General features: G+C 35.9%; 1 pseudogene; it reads right to left on the bottom strand.

Annotated features, from left to right (window-relative positions):
• Nucleotides 1-3444: 3444 nt before the first annotated feature.
• LOC116853406 lies at nt 3445-5121 on the bottom strand (annotated as a pseudogene).
• Nucleotides 5122-5910: the final 789 nt, after the last annotated feature.

Raw genomic sequence — 5910 nt, 5'->3', positions numbered from 1 at the left:
TCTGATTATTACAGTTCAAATAGATTATATATATATATATATATATATATATATACACACATACATACAGGGTGTCCCAAAACTGATAGAACACCCGTTAGAGGTAGGTAGGGGATGCAATTTGGAATTAAAAGTTCCTCTTGCATTTTTGGATCCGACAATTAGTTAACGAAATATTAATGAATTAAGTCTGCCAATCTCTTACCGTCCCGAGTGAGCGCTCAGAGACGCAGAACGCTGTGGACTTCTCAGGGGTCCTTCTTGTCCGTTTGTCTCCTCTTTTTGTATCACAAGGGAATAAATGTGGATGAGTGAGTGAGTGGATGTGTGGATGAGTGCCTGACCGGAACTAGGAGGGGAAGGGGGCGGTGGCAAGTTTTCTGTATGTGGCAGTAATGTGCCTCTCATACACACAACGCAAGAAAATCACTTACACTCCCCCATCCCCCTATCCCCCATACACACACAATAAAATTATTCACGGTACTCAACCACTGACGTGCAGAAAACATTCAAGTCACCCACGCACTCGAAGGAAGCATATCATATATGCCCTCCTCCTCTGGCATATAAAGCGCAATTATTCCGCCCATTTTCACTAAAAACATTCAAATTATCCATGCACTCATAATCGCACACAAACACACCCGCACATTACTCCAACACTATATTTATAATTAATACACTCATATTAGAGAGGGTCTACAACTTTGCTTTAAAAACAAATTGACCAACCACAGTCGATTATTCCAAGAATTATAATATATATTCCAAGAATTATTAAAACTCATTTACCATATCCTGCATGATCATTCACAAATTTTCTACAATTAATATCTCGATAATTATTGTGAATATCGCAAAACGGTATAGGACTTTTATGTTCACCGCAACTTGTTCTACGTTCCCACAAAATGTCCGGAGCAGAGTGTGAGACACCGCGCGCGCGTGTGTGTTTGTTTGCGTGTGCGTGTATTTATTTATTTATTTAAACGAGATTACAAAGAGTTTACGCACAAAATGGTTTAAGGATACTGTACTTTTCGTAAAGAACTACATTGACAAATAAATTTATCTAAATTAGGAACTACAAAACATATATATATATATATATATATATATATATATATATATATATATATATATATTTGTAACGTATATATTAATAGCTACTAGAATTTGATATAAATATTTTATAAAACTCGTTTCCGTTACCGCTGTTATTTACTTTAAAATAAAACTCGTTTCAAATTTTCAAAAGTAATAGTAATTAAGTATTTTAAGAAATATCTTATTACGCTTGCTGTTTTTTTTATAATGAATCGTTATTTTTTGGTTTTTTTTAAATGCTGAGATAACACTTATTATAAATTTGATGAGGAAGAATATGGACGGGTAACAGGGGGGAGGGGAGAGAGAGGCACATCGCTGATTCAAGACACGGCTCCATTCCGGAAGCTATACCTAGACAGGGGAGAGAGAGATTTATCTGGAATATTAATATGGGATAGAATGAATTGAGACATAGAATGTTTTAAAAAATAAAAAGTCGATGTTTATTAAGTTTCAAAAGAAGTTCTATATCATCAAATTGTTATTTGTCAAATTGAAAATGCTGGATTGTGATTTGCCATTTTGTTTACTGGTTTTATTGGGTGTACAACTTAATTCGGTCCGTTTTTTTTGCTTGAAAAACGCATTTATTTGAATGATAAAATGAATTAATACATTATTGAAAGTATTGTCCATCGCTAGCCACTACTTTTTCCCATCTTTCTGGCAATTTATGGATTCCGTCGCGGAAGAAGCGTTCATCTTTTGAAGCCAAGAATGAATCGAGCCAATTTTTGATACCCTGTTCTGAAGTGAAGTGTATTCCAGTCAAAGCGTTCTGCATCGATCGAAACAAATGGTAGTCGGAAGGGGCAAGGTCTGGGCTATAAGGCGGGTGAGCCAGAACTTCCCATCCGCTATTTTCCAAATAGTTTTTAACCGGAACAGCAACATGAGGCCGAGCGTTGTCATGGTGAAAGATTATGGACTCGTGTCTGGTCGCATATTCTGGACGTTTTTCGGCTATAGCTCGCTTTAAACGGATCAATTGTCGCCTGTAGAAGTCTCCCGTGATGGTTTGACCAGGTTTTAGCAGCTCATAGTGGATCACACCCTTCTGATCCCACCAAATACAGAGCATTACCTTGGCATCATGGATATTCGGCTTCGGCGTTGATGTTCCCGGTTGACCGGGCTTTACATACGATTTTTTGCGTTTTGGGTTGTCGTAGTGAATCCATTTTTCGTCCCCGGTAATGATTCGATGCAGAAAAGACTTCTTTTTGTACCGTTCAAGCAACATTTCGGACATGCAAAATCGTCGTTCGATATCTCTCGGTTTCAATTCGTATGGGACCCAATTTCCTTGCTTTTGGATGTATCCCGCGGCTTTGAGTCGTTTCGAAATAGCTTGTTGAGTAACTTCCAATGTTCTTGCGAGCTCTTTTTGCGTTTGACACGAATCTTGATCGAGTAATGTTTCTAATTCTTCATCTTCAAACTTTTTCGGTTGACCCGAACGCTCTTTGTCTTCAACACTAAAATCACCACTTTGAAATCGTCGAAACCATTCTCTGCAAGATTTATCCGACGGTGCAGATTCACCATAAACTTCCACAAGCATTCGATGCGCTTCAGCTGCACTTTTCTTCCAATTGAAACAGAAAATCAAAACTTCCCGCAAATGGTGCTTATTTGGAACGAAACTCGACATTTTCAACGCAGTAAAAATTAAACTTGTTGTGCAAAACTCAAAGGCTTGTAAACAATATTTGGTTGACAGATGTTGACACTTCACGATACAGCAAAAATCAGCTGTCGCCGTCAATCATTTATAGCACCTAAAGCCATCTTTTGAAAACGGACTGAACTAAGTTGTACACCCAATAACTTATGTATATTTTATGTTGTATATATATAATAGCACAATATAAATTGTAATAGAAGGTAGGTTAATATAATATACAAGATAGGTTAATATAATATACAAGTTTTTTTAAAATACATAGTATATAAGTATTTTTATAGTACATATAATACATATAGATATTTTTAAACCGGCTTTTATAGTTGGTTCTTATATTTAAGACCATTTTAAGTTTACCTGTACATGCTGCATGAAACATTTTATTGGGTATGGAATATTTGAAGATAAATTTAAATCTTATATATAAAATCGGACTATGAATGTCGTTTATAGTCTGATTTTATATTTACAATATTCCAAATTTTATCTTCAGATATTCTATAATCAATAAAACGGCTTGTACAGCATCTGAATATGTACTTAAAGCGACCTTAAATATAATAATCTGAATTACTGTCTTCCAGCAACTCTAAGACATAAATAATTTCGCTTAATTTCACCATCAGGAAAACCATTTTCTCCATCATTATATTCGGGATAATTTCCATTGTCTTCATTTTCCTCCTCATATGGTTCATGCCCTTCTTCTACAAATTTCTCTATATCATCATCTATACCTTTTAAACAAATATTATGAAGGACATAGGCCGCAATAACGCCGACAAATATATATTAAGTCTAGGCAAGATATATCAAGAAATTTCAGTCGTCGAAATCTTCCTTTTAAAAGAGCAAAAGCTCTTTCTATAGTTTGTCGTTTTTGTGATATCACTTGATTAAATATCTTCTGGTTCTGAAATAAGCAATAATTTATGTCAATAACAAAAAACCAAAGAAAATTATTCTTGATATTTTTTAACCAAAACTAAATATCAGATATTTCTAAAGTTTTTATTCTATACACTCATATCGACGACTGTCGGTTTAATATATATCATTGTTTTTTTGTATTATAAAAAAGCTACATAATGAAATATGTACACATAATCAATACAAGTGTTCAAAATATACATTAACTATACATAAACATATCTCATAAAGTAGCTAGTAGCTAGTAGCTAGTAGCTCTTTGAACTTATTTGTGTAAGGCGTCCATTGTCACGAAATGGAGGAATATACCACGTTAAAACTGGATATGCCTTATCACCAATGATGTATTCATCTTCGGGAAAAAAGGATATTCCTGCGAACTGCTTTGTAAATGTCTGAATTACGAAAAATTCGGTAGTCTCCTACTGACTCTGGATAACCTGCAAATCAATATAAAAAAAGCAAATTTGCATCACAAATTGCTTGAAGAACTATAGCGTATTGTAATTTTCTGCATTTGTAATGAATAGCAAATTTCTATAAAGAAAAGTAAACTATTAAATACAGTTTCTTAATGAAATATGATTTAAAGTTGTCGAGAGAGAGTGACAGAAATACCTCAAGGTTTGGTTTCTTTATGAAAATAAGAGTATCATCGATAGCTCCCAATATACCAGGCATAGGAGTTTGTCCGAGACACATAAACTTTTCCTTTGTTGTTGTTAATTTTTCATCTGTAGGGCATTTAATAACTTCACTTGCTATACTATTCAAAGCTTTCATACGCCGCATACAGTCACTCAGAGAAGATTTACTTAAGTCGAACTTCTCACTCACAGATCTACAAAAAGTTTGTAAATATTATAGATAATTATTAATGCTTTTTTTTTACTTATATATATTTAATTTATAAATTCCATATATACCTGAATGAATCTAGTAAACAGCCAAATCGTTGATAACAGTTGAACACGCACAAGTATTATTGGACGTCCAAAAGTTTTTTCATTAGATAATAATCGTCCTACACGATTTTCTACAACTTCAAAAATGTCAGGAACCATCTGAAAGAGATACCGAAATTGATTCGTCGTATAACGGGATATTACGTTTTCAATGTAACCTGCTATACACACAAGTTTCTGTCGTTCTCCTCGAATTCGCAAAATATTCTCCATTAATACATTTTCCGCAAAATTATCTTTAACTTCAAAATCTTCAATTTCGCTTATAGTTCTCAATAATATCTCGCACAATCTTTAAACACTTATTATCGCATATAACAATATAAAATAAATATTTTTGTATTTGATGAAATATATTTTTATTTTGGTATAAGATGTATTTGTAGGCACCTGCAAAAGATACGTAGATCTCGAACGCACGCCGCCACTTAGTACGCCCTCTTCCTTCTATGGTGGATCCCTCATGGCGCATTGCGTCCAAGCACCCGGGGGCTACCAAAAAATTGGTGTTGACCCCGAGGCTTATTTGTATTATTTGCACCGGATGAGGAGGGTGCAACGGTGAAGACGGGCATACATGGACAGCAGGTCTTAAAGGATAGCAACCTTTGACTTTGAGAGACTGACAGCTGTACCATTTGGTACTGTAACATTGTTTCTCTCTGTAGTGGTCGTGCATTCAGGATATTTAACGATACGGTAGAATCGTTAATTACATCTCGCGCAACCGCCTCGTCGCGACAAGCGCGTACACAAGTCGGGAAGTATTAAATTTACGGCGTTTCAATCATGTACAAAAACAAAAATAACGCGTACAACCTCGTCAACAGCCGTTTTATCGCGCAGGACGAAACAAAATGGGAAAGCACCAGCGGCTTTCCAACATGCTCTGGATCGCGCCAGAGATGTCGTTTCCGAATGGCATCTTTGAACGTTATCTAGGGAGAGGAGAGTGTCGTGAGCGTGAAGCGTCAGATAGCTTAGTGGTTTAGAGCAGTCGCCCAGCAAGCGAAAAACCCAGGTTCGAGTCTCGACCTAGCAAAACCGCGCTCTCGATATTTTTCTCTCTCTGAAACGAAAAGATACGCAGATCTCGAATGCACGGTGTCCTGCCGCTACCTAGTACGCCCTCCTCCTTTTACACGATTTTTCTGTGCCGCCATCAGGAGGATAACCTCTGTCATATATGTCAAGGTCAAGATCATCGGAGCTGGA

Source organism: Odontomachus brunneus, unplaced genomic scaffold (assembly GCF_010583005.1).
Source record: "Odontomachus brunneus isolate Ranch 3 - 2012 unplaced genomic scaffold, Obru_v1 Obru_scaffold_317, whole genome shotgun sequence".
In the NCBI taxonomy this organism is placed as follows: domain Eukaryota; kingdom Metazoa; phylum Arthropoda; class Insecta; order Hymenoptera; family Formicidae; genus Odontomachus; species Odontomachus brunneus.
Note: the sequence above shows the minus strand (reverse complement) of the source record. Positions and strands in the feature narration are given on the sequence as shown.